Here is a 25,161-nt window from a genome sequence, read left to right as displayed (position 1 = left end):
TACCTGAAGCCAGCACAGTACTGGGTCTCACCCAAGGCCTGATGTAACCACTCCCTGGCTGTTGCTTATGTTTGCTCAAGGCCCTGGGGCTCTACAATCAGCCGGCAGAGAAGCCTACCAGGTCTGTATTCTTCCCTTCAGGGCAACAAGTTACCCCTGTCCCCTGCTGGGTCCAGAGGTGCCTTCCAAGAGCTAGGGACTAGAGTAAAGAACTTTAAAAGTTTACCTGGTGTTCCACTGTACTACCACTGAGCTGGCACTCAAACCACAGTCTGCAATGGTTCCCACTTTTGCTTCTCATTTCCAAAGGCAGAGGAGCCCCACCTCATGGCCACTGCCACCACAGGTCCACAAGGAGTACTGCCAGACTACTGCCAACCTTACCTTAAGGCCCAAGAGTTCTGAATTAATTTTTGGTGAATGTTGCCTGACCTGGGATTCATGATTCAGGGCAGTAGGCTCCCCTCTGACCAGGGACACATCCAGAAACGCTGTCCAAGAGTCAACTTCTGGAATCAGGGACTCTAAAGGCTGCTAGGGGCTCTACTCCACTGTGGCTAAGCTGGTACCTGAAGCCAGAAAATCTCGGCCTTACCTAAGACCCTTGACATAGTACCTGGCTATTGCTGATGGTTAGTCAAGGCCCAAGGGCTCTTCAGTTAGCAGGTGACAAATCCTGCCAGGACTGGGTCTTTCCCTTCAAGGCAGCAGGTTCCCTTTGGCCCCAGAGCATGTCTAGAAGTGTCATCAGCAGCTAGGACCTGGAAAGAGGGCCTTGCAACTCTGCCCGGTGCCCTATTCTGCTGTGGTTAAGCTGGTATCCAAGATTGAAGACAAAGTCTTCCCTGCTCTTCCTTCATCCTTCCTCAAGCTGAAGGAAGGGGTCTGTTTTGGGGCTGTGAGCTATGGTCTGGGGTTAGGAAAAGGGTGATGCCAACAACCCCTTAGCTGCCCTGGCTGGTGTCTGGGTAGGTTGCATGTTCTCCTCTCCCTACTGTCTACTGTTTCTGGCTCCAGTTCAGCACTGGGACTCAAATAAAGGTTGCAGTCCTACACTGCCTTTCAAATGTATTAGGACCCTAGGGCACTTTAGCCTACAGTGGTGAGGTTTGCAGGACTCAAGCTCCAATCACTGGGATCTCAGTTTCCTCTCTGGCTAGGGCTGGTTTAAATGCTCCGTCTGTGTGCAAGGTGGATGGGGGGTGTCAGCTGAGTTTGGTCTGGTTTTCCTTTCTGCTATCACAGGACAGCACTGAGTTTAATGCCTCACTATTGCTGTGTGCTCCCTCTGCCAGCCACAGAAATTCTCCCTGTACCATGCTGCCACTCTGGGGGGTCATGAGGGGTGGCATTAGGTGATTCAAGATTGTGTTTTTCTCCCTTTACAGTGCCTGTTTCAGTGATATGAAGTTAACACCAGGACTGTGAGTGTTAACCTGATTTTTATTTCTTATGAAGATCCTTGTCTTGTGTAGATAGTTTTTAAATTGGTGTCCTTGGGCAGGAGGAGGGGGAACTATCTGTGGAGGCTTCTATTCCACCATCTTGCTCTGCGTTTCCAGACCCATTTATTAATTTCTCCCTTCATCTCCTTCTCTGGCCATACTTGTCTGTTTGCCATTTGCTAACCAACACTCATATTTCTACATTTCTGTGCTTTGCTTCGAGCTTTCTTCCTGGAATGCTCTTCTTTCAATCTGGATTAAGAAATATTTATACTTCAGTACTAAGCTAAATTTTGTTATTTACTGACACTAGCTAACATTTTAAGAGGTAAACTTGAAAAAATCTCAGGTCTACACATGTAGTTTTGGGGAGTAAATTTTGATGCTCACTCATTATGCCAGGAGATTACTAGAGGACAATGTCATTGAAAACTATATGGCCTAGGAGAGTTGCACTGGGATTTCTTAGCCATCAAATTTGCTCATGCGTAGTATCTATTTTAAGTAAATGTAAGACAGAGCTTTTTCATTTTTCCTTTATAATATAGACTTTAAGAGCCTCAGATTGTGCATTTAAATTTTAAACAGGTAAATCTTCAATTTTTTTTTCTGAAAACAATGTAGCTCTTCATTCATACAAACCACTTCAATGCATTTTCAGTGCTGATAGAAGAAAATCAGGAATTTCTATTATTTTTCCTCAACATATCATCTTAAAAACTGTGGAACATATTGAAAAGTTGAAATAATTATATAGTGGACACCTATACACTTACCATGTAAATGTTACAAATGTTAAAATTTTGTTACATTTTCTTTGTCTCATATTCATCCTTCTATCTTCCCATCTGCCCATCTATTGATCCATCGTACTTTTCAAGCATCTCAAAACAAGTTACAAATATCAGTACACTTTAGGTCCTTTCCCTTCTTTTAAAAATAATGTATTTTTAATTAACAAATAATAATTACGTATATTTATGCAGGACAACGTGATGTTTCGATCTATGTATACATTGTAGAAATATTCAGTCAAGTTAATTAATATATCCATCACCTCAACAACTTCTCCACATCCTCACCAGCACTTCTTATCATTTGTCTTTTTGATGATAACTGTTCTAACAGATGTAAAATAGTATTCTGTTGTGGTCTGTATTAGTCTGTTCTCATGCTGCTAATAAAGACCTACCTTACACTGGGTAATTTATAAAGGAAAGAATGTAATTGACTCACAGTTCCACATGGCTGAGGAGGCCTAATGATCACGGTAGAAGAACAAGGGATGTCTTACATGGCGACAGGCCAGAAAGAGCTTGTGCAGGGGTACCACGCTTTATAAAGCCATCAAATCTCATGAGACTTATTCACTATCACAAAAGCAGCATGGGAACGACCTGCCCCCATGATTCAGTTATCTCACATTGGGTCCCGCCCATAACGTGGGAATTGTGGGAGCTGCAATTCAAGATGAGATCTGGGTAGGGACACAGCCAAACCATATTATGGTCTTAATATGCATTTTTCTGATGATTGGAGATGTTGAATATCTCTTGGTCATTCATATCTCTTCTGTTGAGAAATGTCTTTTCAGACCATTTTCCCAGTATTAAACTTGGTTATTTGTTTTCTTTCTTTTGAGCTGTGTGAGTTTCTTATATATTTGTGATATTAATCCCCTATCAGATACATGGTTTGAAAATATTTTCTTCCAACCGGTGGGCTGTCTCTTCACCCTGTTATTTGTTTCATTTACTATGCAGAGACTTTTTGGTTTGATACAATCCGATATGTATATTTTTGCTTCTGTTGCCTGTGCTTTTAGAGTTCTGTGCAATAAATCACATGGTAGGCAACAAAAGACTTTCCTTTCTTAATACAAAATGTTAAGACTTCAATCTGAAAGCTTGGCAATGTAAGCACATACATTTCTTTTCAGTATTCAAGCATGTAATATCTACACTATAATCTTAAAGTGCACATGGTTTGTTTCCTGTCAAAAGCATGGTTAAACTAAATAACATTTGAGTGAACTCACCTATTTCTCTGATTTCTCTGGTTTCTCACAAAATTCTCCTATCAGGTCACATCATCAGAAAGCAAAGCATTTTTAATATTGCTAGCTTAGGTATCATAGAAATTATACAAAAAACGTGATTTGATATGCCATTACTATTTACATGAGGTCAATAGAAAAAAATTTCTGGGTAACCTGTGTTTTTCAGCTTTTGTATAAAAATTAAAGACAGTTTCTTTAACATGACTTATTACCCTTAACCTAAGAGTCAAGAGATGCTGTCTGACTTGAATGAATAAGTAACCGATGCTTGGAGAGAGAACTTTTAGAGTTGGAGAGTTGCCCAGTGGAGGAGTGAGAGCAGTGACACAGAAGTGGAGGAAAAGAAGGTGGGGGTGAAGTACGTAAGTTGATAAATACATATTAGAATGTTATTTAGCACTTTGAAATGAACAACCAGAAGCAATCAATATGAAAAGTAGTTAAAACATATAGGAATTTCCTGGGAACTAGACAGGACAGGAGAGGTTTGTGGCAGGAAACTTGATTTTTACTACAAGTCTTCTTTTAATAATAGTAGTAATCGTCATTTTCATCATCATCATAACACTCATAGTGCTTATTATGTGCCAAGCACTATTCTAAGCTCTTCATATTTGTATTACATTTTTTCTTAAATTTTGCATTACATTCATTTAATTTCCATTTAATCTTTTTTTTTTTTTTTTTTTTTGAGATGGAGTCTCGCTCTGTCGTCCAGGCTGGAATACAGTGGTGCAGTCTCGGATCACTGCAACCTCTGCCTCCCGGGTTCAAGTGATTCTCCTGTCTCAGCCTCCTGAGTAGCTGGGACTGTAGGTGCGCACAACCACACCCAGCTAACTTTTTTTTGTATTTTTAGTACAGATGGGGTTTCACCATGTTGGTCAGGCTGGTCTCAAGTTCCTAACCTGATGATTCACCCGCCTTGGCCTCCCAAAGTGCTGAGATTACAGGCGTGAGCCACTACGCCCGGCCTAATTTCCATTCAATCTTTATAGAGGCTCTATGTGATAGATGTTGTTACCACCATATAACAGATGTGAAAACTAAGTCTCAGAGCAAGTTTGGAGTCTTTGAACTCAAGAAGTGTATTCTGAAGTTCATGCTCTTCACTGTCACATCTTGATAATTCCTTGCTAAAGGAAAAATGTTTCCATGAGGTAATTTAATTTTAGTCTTTAGTGCCAGCAAAACTTTCTTCTAAAGGTTTTATAAGCTTTCTTTTATCAGACAGGAAAACTTGTGTACATTATCATGTAAAGCCCCCTTTCCTGTTTTGCTTTGGAAACCTGGGCTTCAATATATTGCTCAAATATTATAATTTTTTTTCCCATGAGATGGAGTCTCGCTCTGTCACCCAGGCTGGAGTGCAGTAGTACTATCTTGGCTCACTGCAACCTCCAGCTTCCAGGTTCAAGTGATTCTCCTGCCTCAGCCTCCTGAGTAGCTGGGACTACAGGCGCGCACCACCATGCCTGGCTAATTTTTGTATTTTTAGTAGATACGGGGTTTCACTATGTTGCCCAAGCTGGTCTGGAACTCCTGACCTTGTGATCTGCCCACCTCAGCTTCCCAAAGTGCTGGGATTACAGGTCATAGCCACTGCGCCCGGCCTGTAATTATTTTTCTCTTGTTTTGGTTTCTGATCTTTTATCTTTACCTCTGTTCATGTATTCAAAATATTCAAGGTAAACAAACAAGTAAACAGACAAATGTGACAATACATTATTCCTTTGCTCACTTGTTTGCTTCTACTCTGATGATTTTATTTTAAACTCTATACCTATCACAATTTCTGGCATTGTTATGACTTCTGTAAGAATGCTCCCTGAGTGTTCTCAATATTCAAAATAGCTATAAAGCCATTCACTAATAAAATTCATGTGGTGTTGAGGATGCAAAGTGAAAATCTTTTTTTCCCCTTATACTTTAAGTTCTAGGGCACTTGTGCACAATGTGCAGGTTTGTTACATGGGTATACATGTGCCATGTTGGTTTGCTGCACCCATTAACTCGTCATTTACATTAGGTATTTCTCCTAATGCTATCCATCCCCCTGCCCCCCACCCCATGACAGGCCCCCGTGTGTGATGTTCCCCGCCCTGTGTCCAAATATTCTCATTGTTCAGTTCCCGCCTATGAGTGAGAACATGCAGTGTTTGGTTTTTTGTCTTTGCTATAGTTTGCTCAGAATGATGGTTTCCAGCTTCATCCATGTCCCTGCAAGGGACATGAACTCATCCGTTTTTATGGCTTCATAGTATTCCAAAGTGTATATGTGCCACATTTTCTTAATCCAGTCTATCATTGATGGACATTTGGGTTGGTCGCAAGTCTTTGCTATTGTGAATAGTGCAGCAGTAAAGATACGTGTGCATGTGTTTATAATCCTTCATTTTCTTCTAAACATTTTATAGTTCTAGCTTGTACATTTAGGTCTAGGATGATCTATTTTAGATTAATTTTTGTATATGATATGAAATAGGGATTGAGGGTTTTTAAATTTTTCAGTATGGACATACCATTGTTCCAGTACAATTTGTTGAAAACATTATCTTTTTTCCTATTGAATTACCTTGAGACCTTTTTCAGAAATGAATTGATCATGTATGTACTGGTTGTTTCTAGACTCTCTATTCTGTTTCATTCATCTATATTTCTATCTCTATGATACTGTCTTTAGCTATATGGCTATCCTTAATCCAATCCTATATATCTCAATTACTGTAGCTTCATAGGAAGTTTTGAAATCACATAGTGTAAGTCTTCCAACTTTGTTCTTCTTTTTCAAAATTGTTTTGGCTATTTTGGATCCTTTCCATTTCTGTAAAAATTTTAGAATCTGCTTGTCAATTGCTACTAAAATAAAAAGCCTGCTAGGATTTTGATTGAGATTGCATTGAATGTATAGATCAATTTGGAAGAACTGACACTTTAACAATACCTATTCATCCAATCCATGAACAAGGTGTGTGTGTGTGTGTGTATACACACACACATATACATACATACACATACAAGGTGTGTATATGTGTGTGTGTGTGTGTGTGTGTGTATATATATATATATATATATGGCTCTTCTTTAATTTCATTGTTTAATATCATGTCATGTTCAGCATCCAGGATTTTCATAAGTAGATTTTTATAGATTTTTTATATGTAAACTTTCATGTCATCTGCAAATGAAGACTATCTCACTTCTTTCTTTCCAAAAGTAAGTCTTTGACTTACTTTTCTTGCTCTACTTCACTGGCTAGGATGCCCAGTACAATAGAAAAAGTAGGAGTGGACATTTTCGCCTTGTTTCTGATCTTAGATAGAAGAGCTTAATCTTTACTCATTAAGTATGATACTGGCTATAGGTTTTAAAAGATTCTCTTAATCAGGTTGAAGAAGTTCCCTTACAGTCCTGAAGGATTTTTTTTTACCATGAACAAATGTTGTATATTATTAAATCCAAATGCTTTTTATGAATCCATAGAGACGATCATATAGTTTTTCCTCCTTATCCTCTCTTTTAATGTATTAAATTACGTTGACATTAATGGGTAGATAAATGTTATACTAACCTTGCCTTCTTGGAATGAACCCTGGCTAGTCATGATGCATTATCCTTTTTATAATATACATTGCTGGATTTAATTTGCTAACATTTTGTTGAAATTTTTTGCCTCCATGTTCATGACAGACATTGGTCCATACCTTTGTTTTCATATCTTGCCTTTTTCCTGGTTTTAGTATCAGGGCAGTACTAGCCTTGAAAATGAAGCCAAATTTTTGGGAGAGTTGTGTGTCGAATTGGTATCATTCCTTAAAGGTTTGGTAGGCTGTAACATTTAACATGACATTTATTAAAGATTTTACGATAAATTATTAGCATGCAGAAAAAGAAAATGTAAAACTAGAAATTAACGTTCCCGTAAAAGGTGGTCTCCTAGCTAATATCTCCTGAAGCCTGGTCCTATAGCCAAGTTGCAGAGACAAGTCCACCTTTGACCAACTGTGTGTTTCCCTCTCTTTGGAACTCGGGTCCCCTACATCTTTATTAAGGAAGAAAATGATACATCTTGTTGCTTAAAGCAAACCCCATGGGATTTAATTTTTTATTAAATATTAAATATTCTTAAAATAAATCTAACAATTGAAAAATTGAATATATGAATAGTGGCATATCCATACAATGGAATACTACTCAGCAAAAAACTGAAGGACTGTTGACACAAAGATGGATCTCACAATGATTACACTGATTTAAAGAAGGTGGATTTTAAAAGTGTGCATACTGATAATTCCATGTATATATTCAAGAAAATGAAACCTGATCTATAGTATCAGAAAGAATGTTGATACTTCCCTAGAAACTGTTGGGGCAGTGAAGGGATTTTAATCAGGAGAGGGGGGAAAAGATTACAAGTAAAGACACAAGGAAACTTTCGAGGATAATGTATACGTTCATTGTCTTGATTGTGACAATGGTTTCATGAGTGAACACTTATGTCAAAGCTAATCAAATTGTACTTTTTAAAACATGCAGTTTATTTTATGTTAATTATACTTCAAAAGACCTGTTAAAGGATAACAACTAATATTTATTGAACACGTATTTTTTCAAGCACTCTGCTAAACAATGTATATGTATTTGCTCATTTAAAATTCTGATATCCCTTTTTGGACAATACATGACTATTACTATTAACATGAGGAATAATGTTAATTATGAGGAAGTTGAGGTTCAGGGAAACTAAATAAGTTGCTTGAGGTCATATAGTTAATAAGTTAAAAAGCCAAAACATAAAGTTTGCCCAGCCTTATATCAGAGCCATACTTTTAATACTGTGCTTAAAACCACCATAAAGAATGGAATAAAATGTCCTGAATGGTATTGCCTAGGTTTTCTTCTAGGGTTTTTATGGTTTTACATCTAACATTTAAGTCTTTAATCCATCTTAAATTATTTTTTGTGTAAGGTGTAAGGAAGGGATCCAGTTTCAGCTTTCTACATATGGCTAGCCAGTTTTCATAACATCACTTATTAAATAGGGAATCCTTTCCCCATTGCTCGTTTTTGTCAGGTTTGTCAAAGATCAGATGTTTGTAGATGTGTGGTGTTATTTCTGAGGCCTCTGTTCTGTTCCATAGGTCTATATCTCTGTTTTAGTACCAGTACCAGGCTGTTTGATTACTGTAGCCTTGTAGTATAGTTTGAAGTTAGGTAGCGTGATGCCTCCAGCTTTGTTCTTTTTTTTTTTTTTTTTTTTTTTTTTTTTTTTTTTTTTTTTTTGAGACGGAGTCTCACGCTGTTGCCCAGGCTGGAGTGCAGTGGCGCGATCTCGGCTCACTGCAAGCTCCGCCTCCCGGGTTCCCGCCATTCTCCTGCCTCAGCCTCCTGAGTAGCTGGGACTACAGGCGCCCGCCACCGCGCCCGGCTAATTTTTTGTATTTTTAGTAGAGACGGGGTTTCACTGTGGTCTCGATCTCCTGACCTTGTGATCCGCCCGCCTCGGCCTCCCAAAGTGCTGGGATTACAGGCTTGAGCCACCGCGCCCGGCCCAGCTTTGTTCTTTTTGCTTAGGATTGTCTTGGCAATGTGGGTTCTTTTTTGGTTCCATATGAACTTTAAAGTAGTTTTTTCCAATTCTGTGAAGAAAGTCATCGGTAGCTTGATGGGGATGGCATTGAATCTATAAATTACCTTGGGCAGTATGGCCATTTTCACAATATTGATTCTTCCTAACCATGAGCATGGAATGTTCTTCCATTTGTTTATGTCCTCCTTTTTTTTGTTGAACAGTGGTTTGTAGTTCTTCTTGAAGAAATCCTTTACTTCCCTTGTAAGTGGAATTCCTAGGTATTTCATTCTCTTTGTAGCAATTGATAATGGGAGCTCACTCATGATTTGACTCTCTGTTTCTCTGTTATTGGTGTATAAGAATGTTTATAATTTTTGCACATTGATTTTATATCCTGAGACTTTGCTGAAGTTGCTTATCAGCTTAAGGAGATTTTGGGCTGAGATGATGGGGTTGTCTAAATGTACAATCATGTCATCTGCAAACAGGGACAATTTGACTTCCTCTTTTCCTAATCGAATACCCTTTATTTCTTTCTTTTGCCTGATTGCCCTGGCCAGAGCTTCCAACACTATGTTGAATAGGAGTGGTGAGAGAGGGCATCCCTGTCTTCTGCCAGTTTTCAAAGGGAATTCTTCCAGTTTTTGCACATTTAGTATGATATTGGCTGTAGGTCTGTCATAAATAGCTCTTATTATTTTGAGATACATTCCATCAATACCTAGTTTATTGAGCGTTTTTAGCATGAAGTGCTGTTGAATTTTGTCAAAGGCCTTTTCTGCATCTATTGAGATAATCATGTGGTTTTTGTCATTGGTTCTGCTTATGTGATGGATTATGTTTATTAATTTGTGTATGTTGAACCAGCCTTGCATCCCAGGGATGAAGCCAACTTGATCGGGGTGGATAAGCTTTTTGATATGCTGCTGGATTCAGATCACCAGTATTTTATTGAGGATTTTTGCATCGATGTTCATCAGCGATATTGGTCTAAAATTCTCTTTTTTTTGGTTGTGTCTCTGCCAGGCTTTGGTATCAGGATGATTCTGGCCTCATAAAATGAGTTAGGGAGGATTCCCTCTTTTTCTATTGATTGGAATAGTTTCAGAAGGAATGGTACCACCTCCTCTTTGTACCTCTGGTAGAATTCGGCTGTGAATCCATCTGGTCCTGGACTTTTTTTGATTGGTAGGCTATTAATTATTGCCTCAATTTCAGAGCCTGTTATTGGTCTGTTCAGCGATTCAACTTCTTCCTGGTTTTGTCTTGGGAGGGTGTATGTGTCCAGGAATTTATCCATTTCTTCTAGATTTTCTAGTTTATTTGCATAGAGGTGTTTATAGTATTCTCTGATAGTAGTTTGTATTTCTGTGAGATCAGTGGTGATACCCCCTTTATCATTTTTTATTGCATCTATTTGATTCTTCTCTCTTTTCTTCTTTATTAGTCTTGCTAGCGGTCTGTCAATTTTGTTGATCATTTCAAAAAATCAGCTCCTGGATTCATTGATGTTTTGAAGGGTTTCTTGTGTCTCTATCTCCTTCAGTTCTGCTCTGATCTTAGTTACTTCTTGCCTTCCGCTAGCTTTTGAATGTGTTTACTCTTGCTTATCTAGTTCTTTTAATTGTGATGTTAGGGTGTTGATTTTAGATCTTTCCTGCTTTCTCTTGTGGGCATTTAGTGTTATCGGTTTCCCTCTACATACTGCTTTAAATGTGTCCCAGAGATTCTGGTACATTATGTCTTTGCTCTTATTGCTTTCAAAGAATGTCTTTATTTCTGCCTTCATTTTGTTATTTACCCAGTAGTCATTCAGGAGCAGGTTGTTTAGTTTCCATGTAGTTGTGTGGTTTTGAGTGAGTTTCTTAATCCTGAGTTCTAATTTGATTGCACTGTGGTCTGAGAGACAGTTTGTTGTGATTTCTGTTCTTTTATATTTGCTGAGGAGTGCTTTACTTCTAACTATGTGGTCAATTTTCGAATAAGTGCGATGTGGTGCTGAGAAGACTGTATATTCTGTTGATTTGGGGTGGAGAGTTCTATAGATGTCTATTAGGTCTGCTTGGTGCAGAGCTGAGTTCCAGTTCTGTATGTCCTTGTTAATCTTCTGTCTCATTGATCTTTCTAATATTGACAGTGAGGTGTTAAAATTGCCCATTATTACTGTGTAGGAGTCTAAGTCTCTTTGTAGGTCTCTAAGGACTTGCTTTATGAATCTGGGTGCTCCTGTATTGGATGCATATATATTTAGGAGAGTTAGCTCTTCTTGTTGAATTATTCCCTTTACCATTATGTAATGGCTTTTTTGTCTCTTTTGATCTTTGTTAGTTTAAAGTCTGTTTTATCAAAGACTAGGATTGCAACCCTTGCTTTTTTTGCTTTCCATTTGCTTGGTAGATGTTCCTCCATCCCTTTATTTTGAGCATATGTGTGTCTCTGCATGTGAGATGGGTCTCCTGAATACAGCACACTGGTAGGTCTTGACTCTTTATCCAGTTTGCCAGTCTGTGTCTTTTAATTGGGGCATTTAGCCCATTTATGTTTAAGGTTAATATTGTTATGTGTTAATTTGATCCTGTCACTGTGATGTTAGCTGGTTATTTTGCCCGTTAGTTGATGCAGTTTCTTTATAGCATCAATGGTCTTTACAATTTGGCACGTTTTTGCGGTGGCTGGTACCGATCGTTCCTTTCCATGTTTAGTGCTTCCTTCAGGAGCTCTTGTAAGGCAGGCCTGGTGGAGACAAAATCTCTCAACATTTGCTTGTATGGAAAGGATTTTATTTCTCCTTCACTTATGAAGCTTAGTTTGTCTGGATATGAAATTCTGGGTTGAAAATTCTTTTCTTTAAGAATGTTGAATATTGGCCCCCACTCTCTTCTGGCTTGTAGAGTTTCTGCCAAGAGATCTGCTGTTAGTCTGATTGGCTTCCCTTCGTGGGTAACCCAAGGGATGCCTTTAACATTTTTTTATGTTAAAGGCAGAGAGAAAGGGATGCCTTTCTCTTTGGATGCCTTTAACATTTTTTTCCTTCATTTCAACCTTGGCGAATCTGACAATTATGTGTCTTGGGGTTTTTCTTCTCAAGGAGTATATTTGTGGTGTTCTCTGTATTTCCTGAATTTGAATGTTGGCCTGCCTTGCTAGGTTGGGGAAATTCTCCTGGATGATATCCTGAAGTTTTTCCAGCTTGGTTCCATTCTCCCTGTCACTTTCAGGTACACCAATCAAACGCAGATTTCGTCTTTTCACATAGTCTCATATTTCTTGGAGGCTTTGTTCGTTTCCTTTTACTCTTTTTTCTCTAAACTTCTCTTCTCTTTATTTCATTAATTTGATCTTCAATCACTGATACCCTTTCTTCCACTTGACTGAATCACCTATTGAAGCTTGTACATGCGTCATGTAGTTCTCGTGCCATGGTTTTCAGCTCTATCGTGTCATTTAAGATCTTGTCTATGCTGTTTATTCTAGTTAGCCATTTGTCTAATCTTTTTTCAAGGTTTTTAGCTTCCTTGCAATGGGTTCGAACATCCTCCTTTAGCTCAGAGAAGTTTGTTATTACCGACCTTTTGAAGCCAACTTCTGTCAGCTCGTCAAAGTCATTCTCCGTTCAGCTTTGTTCCATTGCTGGTGAGGAGCTGCCATCCTTTGGAGGAGAAGCAGCGCTCTGGTTTTTAGAATTTTTGGCTTTTCTGCTTTGGTTTCTCCCCATCTTTGTGGTTTTATCTACCTTTGGTCTTTGATGCTGGTGACCTACGCATGGGGTTTTGTTGTGGATGTCCTTTTTGTTGATGTTGATGCTATTCCTTTCTTTTTGTTAGTTTTCCTTTTAAGAGTCAGGTCCCTCAGCTGCAGGTCTGTTGGAGTTTGCTGGAGTTCCAATCCAGACCCTGTTTGCCTGGGTATCACCAGCGGAGGCTGCAGAGCAGCAAATATTGCAGAATAGTAAATATTGCTGCCTGATCCTTCTTCTGGAAGCTTCATCCCAGAGGGGCACCTGCCTGTATGAGGTGTCAGTCAGCCCCTACTGGGAGGCGTCTCCTAGTTAGGCTACATGGGGGTCAAGGAGCCACTTGAGGAGGCAGTCTGTCTGTTCTCAGAGCTTAAACACCATACTGGGAGAACCACTGCTCTCTTCAGAGCTGTCAGACAGGGACGTTTAAGTCTGCAAAAGTTTCTGCTGCCTTTTGTTCAGCTATGCCCTGCCCCCAGAGGTGAGGTCTACAGAGGCAGCAGGCCTTGCAGAGCTTCAGTGGGCTCCACCCAGTTCAAGCTTCCCTGGCCACTTTGTTTACCTACTCAAGCCTCAGCAATGGCAGATGCTGATCCCCCTGCTATGCTGCTGCCTCATAGGTTGATCTCAGACTGCTGCATTAGCAGTGAGCAAGGCTCCATGGGTGTAGGACCCACTGAGCCAGGCATAGGATATAATCTCCTGGTGTGCCATTTGCTAAGACAGTTGGAAAAGCACAGTATTTAGACAGTGTCCTGATTTTCCAGGTACAGTCTGTCATGGCTTCCCTTGGCTAGGAAAGGGAAATCCCCAGACTCCTTGCGCTTCCTGGGTGAGGTGACACCTTGTCCTGCTTCGGCTTTCCCTCTGTGGGCTGTACCCATTGTCCAACCTGTCCCAGTGAGATGAACCATGTACCTCAGTTGGAAATGCAGAAATCACTGTCTTCTGCGTCAGTCACGCTGGTTGCTGCAGACCGGAGCTGTTCCTATTCGGCCATGTTGGAATGGCACTGCAACATGAAACTCTTTACTCAGGGTCCATTAAAATTCATATATCATTTGCTTTTCACTAATGAGAAGTTTTCAAAACCGGTGGATTATGGGTGTAAAACTGATGTTGTCAAGTCAGTCTCTGTCTTTCCAAAGGTGTGAAGAGAAAATCATAGGGCTTACATGTTGATTAATGCTTCTTAATATTATAAGAGTACCCACATCACATTCTGATCCATTATTTTGGAACATTCATCCTTCTTGAATACATTTATTCTTCAACATCCTAATGCACTGCTCTGCCCCCTAAGCATTATCATGATGTGACTTTGGTTGCATAGCACTAGACCCCTGAGCAGAACTGCCAAGGAAAGAGTACCTGGGAGCTCCAAAGTGAGGTAGATGTGGACCTGACAGTGATCAACTGATCATCTCTGGTATGAAGTAATTCAATTTCAAAAGAAATAACTGGCCAAATGCAGTTGATCACACCTGTAATCCCAACAATTTGGGAGGCCAAGGATGGCAGATCACTTGAGCCCAGGAGTTTGAGACCAGCCTGGGCAACAGGGCAAGACCCCATCTCTACAAAAAAATACAAAAGTTATCCAGGAGTGATGGTATATGCCTGTAGGCCAGCTATGTGGAAGGCTGAGGTGGGAGGATCACTTAAGCCTGAGAGGTCGAGGCTGCAGTGAGCCACGATCATGCCACTGTATTCCACCCCAGGTGACACAGTAAAACCCTGTCTCCAAAATTAAAAAATTAAATCATTTTATTATAAAAGGTTTTACAAATTCTTCTTAAGGAGTATATTTTGCCTTAAAGTATGGTGTATCTTCTCTCTCCCCACACCCTATCCCTCAGGATTGATGAATATTTTAGTCTTTGGACAAAGGCTATGAAAATGATTGTATTCAAGCCAAGAAAACCAAAAGCTGCTGTACATATAGTTACAGCTACAACTTATTACAAAACAATCAAAAGAGAATTCTCCTGTTCTTGCTGCTGTACCAGCTCCCAGTGGAGCTGTAACGGGAGATGTGAGCAACTATGCCCAATGTCATAGGGTGTTTGTACCACAGCTAGGAATATCATGCAGCTGTCTCTAGCATATTAAAAGGAGAAAACCTCAGAACTGAAAATGTAAAAGAAAAAATTTAAGCTGAGATTATTGTTAAAGCAATTGGTTACTTTAAGAAAGCAATGCTGGTTAGTAAATTAACCAACTGAACATAATTTAGGCTATAAAATTAAATGGCCATGACTAAGCTATAGAAAAATTTAGTTTTGGCTTGTGTGTTATAAGGTAAGGGGAATAAAAGGAACTGACTTTGGCTAAATTTCTACTCCAAGTTTCTCTTTTGCAATTTATTTCCTTTTAACTCAAACACAACACTTTGGTAAAATATATGTTGATTGTTCCCACTTTATAATTTAAGAGACTGACAAAGAGAAGTGAAATAACTAAGTATGTTCAGAAAGGGAGTGGTAGAACCCAGATTCTATTGGAAGTGTCATTCTGAAGCCAAACGTCTTCCATCTATAATAAGCATATGAGTAGGACTAGTTTAGCCCTAAAAAGATTATATATAAATCTTATATAATTGGCTTGCCCAGAGTAGCAATTGCAAAAATAAAATACTATAAAACAACCTGGTGAACGTGATGTAGACGTGAGATTGAAAACATTTCTATTAACTTTATGAACTTAACCAGGGAAGAAGAGGTAAGAAATGAAAATAAATTGCTGATTCAGCACATTCAGCAATAATCATTAGGTCAGCTTGCTCTGATTCACTTTCTTATAGTTATTGCTGCCAATTATGCAGACCTTGTCACAAGATTATAGTTTCCCTAACTCCTCTGTAGACAACAACATTATGAAATGTTATGCCTTCCATCTGAGATATTCTTTCAGGTCCTGTATACTAACTAGCAAAACTACTGATGTCAGCTGGTCTGAAGTATCCAATAAGGAGATGACTCACTAAAGAATGAAGTTTCCACATCCTGATGATTTGATCCCTTTTACCCTGACCAATCAATGATCCTGATTTTCCAGCTCCTCATCCACAATCCTCTTAAAAATGTCAGCTCTGAACTCCTCAGGGCTAAGGATTTGAGGGCCTCTTCCTGCCTCTTTGCTTGCTACCCTGAGATCATTAAATTTTTTCTCTGCTGCAAACTGTACTGTCTCAGTGTATTGGTATTTCACTGTGCAGCAGGCATATAAATTTGTTGGTTCTATAACAAGATGCTGATCGAAGTAGTGATTATCTTGGTTTAAGCATTTGGTTTACCAACTCCAACGTGGAGAAAATGGCTATCATGTACTAACCTATGTTTTGCAGATAAAGGGCAAAGAGGCATTAGCTTTGTGGGTTCCTATAGAATAAGAAATGTAGATTTTATTCTAAAATCAAAGGAATTTCAGAGCCTTGGAAATTAATCAATCAATGAATTTAAGTTTATTAAGTGTTGAAATATGGAATAAATAATATTTGAGTTATATTTAAAAGAATAAAAAATGGCTATAGTGTAGAGAAGATATAGGGTGGGGCAAAAATAGAAGCAGAGTGTTGAGTTAGGTGGTTATTGCCATAGACCAAATTTCAAGTGGTAATGGGGTAGATTATGGTAGAAGGACTAAAACTGGAGAGAAATATATATTTTTGGCAGACATTGTGGACATGTAGAATGAAAAAATGTATTAATGAATAATAGGGGTGATGGAATGATAGCAAAAGGAAAGAGTTAGAGATTAACTTTTATATTTTTGTTCTGTAATTCAGTGAGATAGAAAACTTGGGATTGGAACAAATTTGGGGATATAAACTGGGACTTTAATTTTGGATACTATGAATACACTATTGATTCCCAAGTGACATATGAAAAAGAACTTGAGCGAGTTAAACAAATGTAAAGGACAATAAAATTTCATTGTCTCATATGTGTACAAACATGTCCAAGCCAGTGCCAGAAAATTCATGAATTAAAGTTTCCACTGAAATGTCTATGAGCAATTTTGTGCTTTAAGTTAAATATGATGCTCTGATTAACTTTGCAAGCATCAGAAAGTGGTTACTTCTTGGAAAACTTCATGTTTCACCTTATAGTTAAGAAGAAAACATTTTTATTAAAGTCGATTTTTAAATTTTCATTCATTTATTTTTACTTCACCCCATAAGATATATAAAGTGGATTTTTAAAAGCATAAACAATTTTATTTGCTCATAAAAGAAAAAATAATTCAGGAATTTCTCAATGCATGGGATATAAATTGCATCTACTATGGAACTAATTTTTCTCCACCTGTATAAAATATTATTTATTGCTGTGGCTTAAATGTGTTTGTTGAGTGAATGGACATTTGCATATCATGTCTTTCCAATTAGGCTGTAAGTTTTTGACAATAGAAACAATTCATGTCTTATGCTTCTTGAAATCCATCCAGTTACTAGGAACATGGCATAATAAAAAGAATTGAGATTTGGGATTACAGAATATATGGATGTGAATTACAGTGCCACCGCTTATCTTTTGTTTGAATTTGAGCAAGGTGACCTTGATACATTTATATTTTTTTCACCTGTAAACCATAATAATAACACCTATTTTCATTCTGTTGTCATGAGGATTAAGTCACGTTTAGAAAAAGCCTAACAGTTATTGGCATATATTGGAGTCTCCAGTAAATGTTAGTTTCCCTTCCCTAGGCATGGTTTTATGGAAAGACTCAATAAATATTTGTCAAATAAATGAATGACATTATCTTTGGAATATCATTTACCATTAATTCCTAATGAATTCTGCATTTTGGGTCAAAAGGACACTCTTATCAACCCATTCCTATTTGGTGTTAACAGCCATAGAGTGTCACAGATCACAAAAACATACTTAATGTTTGTTGCTATTCTCAATCAGTACGGCTGAACCCACGCATACAGAACAAAATTGAGTCAGATTAATTTTAATAACTGAAATGTGAGCATTAGCATTCTTGGAAATGGGAATAAAATTCTTTCCATCACAAGTTAAATTACTACTGCGTTCATAAAATTTAAAACAGCTGACTCTGAATTTCCACCAGCATCTTTTAAAATCATGTTTCTATCTTCCCATTATTCATTTAATAAATGCTTAGGCAGACTTTCATGTAAGCATGTACTTAGAAGAATGAAGTACAATTAGAAGTCAGCTGAGAGAAAACCTTTTCATATAGTACTATCTACACTAATAATACTTGAATTTGAAGTGAGAAATCAGAGGAGCTCAACGTCTTGTTTGCCTTAAATACTGTCTTTGATACTATTTTGTATAAGTATTCTCCCCTTGAAGTACTAATTTATAGGAACCTTTGTTACTAAGTACTATATCATAATGCTCATATTATTTAAACTCTAGACACTGAGCAAGAATTTGAGAATTTTCTGCTAATAAATACATAGATTTTAAAAATTTACAACCGTTGTTGAAGATTTCAAGATCTGTGTCTCTCAGTAATTGATAAAATAAGTAAAGTACTTTAAAAATAGAAGTTATAACTAATCGACCAATTCGATCTCTTTGATATCTATAGAATGCTCTATTTAACAGAAAAAATAATAATATACATTATTTTCAATTACTACCCAAATCCTGACCAAGACAGGCCACATTGAAGGCCATAAAGCACATCTCAATAATTACGAAAAACAGAAATAATGCATACTATGTTCTTTGATCATAATATAATTAAAATAAAAATGAATAATAGAAAATTATCTGCAAAAAGTCCCAGATATTTGAAAATTTAAACAACTTTCTTTTAAATAGGCCATAGGACAACACACACACAAACACACACACACACACACACACAGACACACATGAAAATTTATATAATATTTTGAACTGATTAAAAATGATAATAATATATAAAAACTTGTGGGATCCAGCTAAAATAGTGTTTAGAGAACTGTTACATAGCATCAAATGCTTATATTAGACAAGAAAAATGGTCTTGAATTAGTGATTGAACTAGGCTTCCAATTTAAGAAACTAGAAAAAAGAAAGTCAAATTAAGCAAAATGAAACAAATGGTAATAATAATAAATAACATAATTCAACAAGATAGAAACCAGAAAAAGAAAATCAATAGAATCAAATGTTGCTTCTTTGAAAAATATCAACATAACTGATAGAACTTCAGGCAGATTGATGAGGAACAGAAGACAGGTACAATTTAACTATATAAAAGATAAAATAATGGCCATAACTGCAGACTCTACAGACATTAAAATAATAAAAATTTATTATAAACAACTTTATGCCAATAAATCAGCAACTTTGAGCAACTGTAGGAATTCTGTAAAAGACAAAAAATATCAAAATGCATGAAAGAAGATTTAGGTAACCGGAAGGGGCACATCTATTTGAGAAATTGATTTTGTAGTTAAAAACTTTTCTACCAAGATAATCCCAGACACAGGTGGCTTTACTGGTGAATATTAGCAAGTATTTTAGGAAGAAGGAGTCTCGGTTTTGCATGAAATCTTCCAGAGTATAACAGAGGAACAAACTGTAACTAACCCATTTTGTGAGTCCAGACCAGGCAAATAATTTACAACAAAAATCACCTCTACAGAGCCCTCTTGATGATAAGTGCAAAAATCCTCCACAGAATGTTAGCAGTTCAAACTTAGCAATATATATTACATTAAAAAAGAATCATCATGACCATGTGAAGTTTATCTTGGGAATGCAAGACTACTTTAATATCTTAAAATTAATCAATATAATTCACAATATTAACAGCCTAAAGAAGAAACAATACATGGTCATCTCAATAGTTACAGAAAAACATTTGATAAAAGTTGATATATATTCATGACAAAAATTCTCAGTAAACTAGAAGTAGGAAAAAGTTATTCAACCTAATAAAGGGCATCTAGGCCCTATACAGTGCAATAAGGCAATTAAAAAAAATACCCAAGGTAAGAATGTGCAGTATTGGCACAAAAATACATAGATGAATGGACATGGATAGAAAAATCCATTAATGGACCCAAACAAATACAGCAAGTTGATTTTCAGAAAAAACACTAAGGCAATTGAATGTAGAAAGGACGACAGTTCATTAAATTATGCGAGCTAAAATTTTAAAACATCAGGTTTAGACAAAGATACCTTAAGTAGGAAACAAAAAGTATAAACATAAATACTCATATTTTTATCATCAAAATTAAAACTATTTGAATAACATTAGATTTCTGTGTTAAACCTCACAAAAATAAATTTCTGACAAAAATGTAATTTTTTTCTATTTAGCCACTTAAAATTTTCTAAACTGTGGTTGCTTTTGTAAGGTACATTGTGGCTCTATTTTCTGTCCCTGTTCCTATTTTCTACAATAAGCTCTGTTCTATTGAGTTATCTACTGTATCCCCAGCTCCAGGGTGAATATTAATTAGCTGGATCCAAAGAGTGCAATTAAAATACGAAACCATTTCTATTTGTTAAATTGAAAAAGGTCAAAATTGTTGACAACATTTATTGTTCTCAGGGTTATAGGGAAATTGGCAATCATACATTTCCAATGGGTATGTATGTTGATACATTTAAATTTATCTTGTTCTTAAAAATATACAAAACAAATTGGTTTTAAGAAAACAATATATAAGCATGTCACCAAATGTAAAATTACATACTTTAAATTCCAAAATTTATCTTCTAAACATTTATCTTAAGGTAGGGCAAAAATTTACCTTAAGGAAGGGCAAAAATATTTATCACAGTATTGATTAAAATAGCAAAAATGGAATAGGATCTTAAGTAATGGGATGTAAAACTAATTTCATTTACTAAGCAAAAGCATACTATAACAACACAGGAATTCTAAAACTAATAAGAATAACATTTATGTAGCACTTAACAAGTGCAAGTCACTCTAGCCATTGAAATAATTGTGTAGCTCTGTACTTATTGATATAGAAATAAATGTCTATTTTATATAAAAAGCTTACACAACTATGCATCATATTTCATTTTTTCTAAATAGGTAAGCAATCTATAGTGTGTATATTCATAGAATAAATTCTGGAAGGTTACACATCAATTGATGTTAGAGTGACCGCATCGGGATTCTCCTGGAACAGTCTATTTTTCCCAAAGTAATTATTACCACCGCTTTCATTCTGAAAAGGTCCCAGTTTGGACAACAAATTGTACAGATATGATAGTTGTGTGTGATCGTTTTAACTTTCTTAATTATTTACATCAATATTCAATTATATCTTAAAATGCACATATATTATATAACTCGGGCAAAGAAGAAACAATCATACAGTTATTTCAACATGGAAGAACCAAAAAGTACGTTCCAGACAGTATGTGCTTTACAGCAGACAGACACAGAAGATATACAGTTAATTACAATGCTAATGAAAATGATCCAAATTTTGGTATTTTCTCTCCACTATTTTATAGTCATTTCCTTGTTGAGAAGAGTTGCAGGGAGGAGGAAGATGAATTACCATCTTTTTCTCAGTTTTACCAATCTGACCCTGTGATGAAACAACTGTAAACTTATTTCTAAAAAAGGTTTCTAAACAGGAAATATTTTCAATGGGAGGCGGAAAAGAACCAGTTCACATCAATAGAAAGTAAAATGCTAAAAATCTCTGAAAGTTGAAGAAGATTTGCAAAGAGGGGTTAAATATTTCATTAAGTAATGAATGTTCCACGCAGAAGGAAGAGACTGGAGGGGTACAAGAGACAGTAGTCTTCAACAGGGATTCTTGGTTAGAGGGCCTCTTGAGAGAATCTCCCTGTATTGGTGATAACACGTGCCTTTCTTTAAATGTGTGAGTTTGTCATGAAAGAGAGATTTGTAGAAAATCGGAACAAAAATTGCTTAATGGAATGATGGGAACGGCAGGTCTTGAGGCTCCAAAGTGGTGTAGAAAGCCTACATTAATTAAGATCTAACTGGAGAGTTAACATCAGCCTCTTGATGCAGTGGAGAGGGTTGGGGTGGAGAGAGAAATTGTCTTTACTGCTTTCAATAGATGTTTGCATCAGCATAACTCAGAAGATTTCTGACCTTAAGAAGAGAGTCATGATGAAGTTAAGCCAAGCCCTTAGGGAATACAAGTTATATTTAGCAGGAACTGGCATTGTTGAATTTTAAATTATAGAATGTACCAGGACGTGCTCAGATCTGAACCGCAAATGTCAGCTTGGGTGAATTTATAATATCCTGAGTAAGACTAGCTAAACCCATTCTATGATTTGTGCAAAGTCTAAGGCTCTCCCTATGAAGTCTGTAAATTCCCAGGGGGATTCTTTTCTTAAGTTCACCTTGATCCGAGTTTCTGCCGCTGTTCACCATCCTATGCATATGCCTTTTTCTCATGGAGGTCTACGTGTAGAATTCTGTCCTTTTGTTTATTATACATATGAATGCACATACATACAACTCACACAACACTTATAAAAGGCATGTGTGGATGTAGGATACTTGACTGAAGGTAAGGAAAGTTATACAACCACACAAACAGACTTGCAATGTTGTAGCCATTTCTACAGACCTTGATCCTAGTTCTTGCCATCTGCTTAGCCTATCTCTCTCTTTTTCTCTCTGTTTCTCCTCATCTTTCCTCCTAGGCCCCTTTATTTGCACACATAAAAACAAATATTTCGGTAGTTTTATACACAGTGTTAGCTTTTTCTATTCCTTTCCCATAGGCTTAGTGTGGGACTCCTTTTGTGAATCTAAGCTTTAAAATTACTCTGGTCTAATTAAATTCTTAGACAATGTGTATTATTTCTCAATTACCCATCTAGGTAAAGTGGAGATTTTATTTTACAGTTTAATTGTATTTCTCAATCTCATCACCAATTCACAGGTCTTTTTCATTTCTTATGGTGGGCAATTAAATAATTCATGCTCTATTTTATTAAATAGCCTATTATAATACAGAATTATTGAAGAGAGATGAGCATTTTTATTTTATCTGTAGCAGTTATTCAAGTTTGAAGTAAATCTAAGCTTTTTGATTATATTTAAGAATTCAAAGCAATATTGTTCATCTAGGAGTATTGAGACACATTTTAGGCATTGGAGAAAGTTTGGGTAGATAACATGTTGAATTCCAGAATACTGACTAGGTTTTTTACAATATCATGTTTGTCTTTTTATTGACATATTAGTTGGATTTATAGAAAGTGGAAATAAGTTAAAAAAATTTAAATCAAACTACATATTCTAATGAGAAGTGAACAAATAAGCTGAATCAATAGTACAAAAGGTTGAAAAATGTCATATTGATGTCGTATTTTGTTTTTGCCACATTTACTTATCGGAACAATAAATACACTGGTTTGGAAACAATGAATGCATACAAATCTGTATTATGAGAACAAAAGTTAGAAACAGTGATGCAAGTCACAGAATAAATTTACCACAGTATTAGTTCTTTTATCCTATATCATCTGTCACAGATATTCTTACACAGGAAGTCCTCTTCATATGCGGTGGTTCCAGCCTTAGTATATCCTTTCATCTTGGCAGCACTGTCAAATATCTCCTTGACTGCCTTTTTCACTGTTAACAGTGATCTTTTCACCTCTTTCAATGGTTCGTCATCTGAATGCTTTCTTATGACATTAACTGAAGTTTCTCTAGATGGGAATTTATTTGAGTAAAACAGCAGCAACTATAAATCTGCAAAATAAAACAAGAACGCAGAGAGCACATAGTCTCAGAAGACGTAAGTGATACAGAGGAACTGGGAGGCAGTGTTTCCCACAGTGGCCTCATGTCCTTACCCAGAATGGTGTTGTCTCGGTCTCCTTCACCGCCAGTGGAACCCTGCAACTGGTCCATGACTTTGGTGTACATTTTTATCTGACATCGGTGTATATGTATTTTAACTTATTTAAGATGTTATCTTTTAAAAAACAATTACTGCATGTACATTATTATTATTTATTATTTTTTACAAATTGGAAGGTGGGTGTAGTTCGTTTAATTCTTTCCACTGGTCTCAGAGGTAGGACTGCTATGTTTAAAACAAATTCTTTGACTTCTCTTCAATAGTTTCATTTCTCAGACTTTAATAATTACCTGCTCTTATCTTTCTCCAACTTTTGTCACAAGTAGATATTCCAAACAGTGTCTCTAATTAAGCAGGCGAAGGCAGAAGTTAATGCTATATATGTGTATCCATGTAATTTCATGCCAGTGTGCCTTACAAACTTCCTGTTTTGCTAACTCACAACTGGCAGACCATTAGTTTCCATGTGTTATGAATGCAGAACGGTGTGATTTTGGCATGTGGTACATTTTTCCTTCTTTTATCTGTCAGTCTTTTAGTCAGCTCACTCGTTTGCGCAACGATGCAGTGCGGCGCATCATATATTCATATGATCTAGGTTCACTCGGTGTTGTAAGTTGGTGTCTCAGGAGCAGACTCTGAGATGCACGTTAATGAGCAGGATGCTTATTAGGGAGCGCTCTAGGAATTTAACAGTGAGGATGGAAAGGGAGCAGGATTGGGCAGAGGCAGCTGTGATGCCGTCCTAGTGAAGGGCTCCGCTCCCCATCAGAGGGTGTTCTGGAGACTGGGATCGCTGTTCAAAGTTGTCCTGAGTTGAAGCAAGAGAGTCAGGACTCTCTTACACCCACATAAGGGGTAAATTACATTAACAGATTTTTCTAAAGTTAACCTTTGGATACGGGATATGTGCCTTTCCTAGAAGGAAGCTGACCTAGGACCAGACCGTTTTCTTCAGCTGAAGCAATCTTCAAAGATGGATGGCAGCTGAGGTTCATCTTCTGGTAGCACTCTCAACAGCTGGAAGAAAAATTTCCTCATTCCTGCAGATCTGCGTGGTCCATCACAGCACCTACCACATACTTTAAACATCATTCAGTTTCCCAGGTTTCTCTGAATCAATAGAATATTAGCTTTAAAAAAATAGTTTTTTTTTTCCAAAAAATATCTTACATAAAATCCATAAATATACATAAAATATAAAAGAGATAAAACCATCTTATTTACCAGAGTACCAAATATATGATTCCACAGATATCTCCACAGATACTCACATACTTAGGGCTTCTTGGAACACATTTGAAAACCTGCTGGATGGAAAGTTGTAGAAATTCGCTGATCATCAGTATCAACCGAAGAGCAATAGCAACAACAAACAAGAACACACACACACACATTTTTTGGGTCCATACCAGGAGATTCCACTTCAAAAGGTCTGAGTTTGAGCATCAGGATATAAATATCCAGACATATTTATATGCACATACACAAATGCACAGACACACACACATGTGCATGTATGTGTGTGTGTCTCAT

The sequence above is a fragment of the Macaca mulatta genome, chromosome 16, assembly GCF_049350105.2.
Source record: "Macaca mulatta isolate MMU2019108-1 chromosome 16, T2T-MMU8v2.0, whole genome shotgun sequence".
In the NCBI taxonomy this organism is placed as follows: domain Eukaryota; kingdom Metazoa; phylum Chordata; class Mammalia; order Primates; family Cercopithecidae; genus Macaca; species Macaca mulatta.
Note: the sequence above shows the minus strand (reverse complement) of the source record.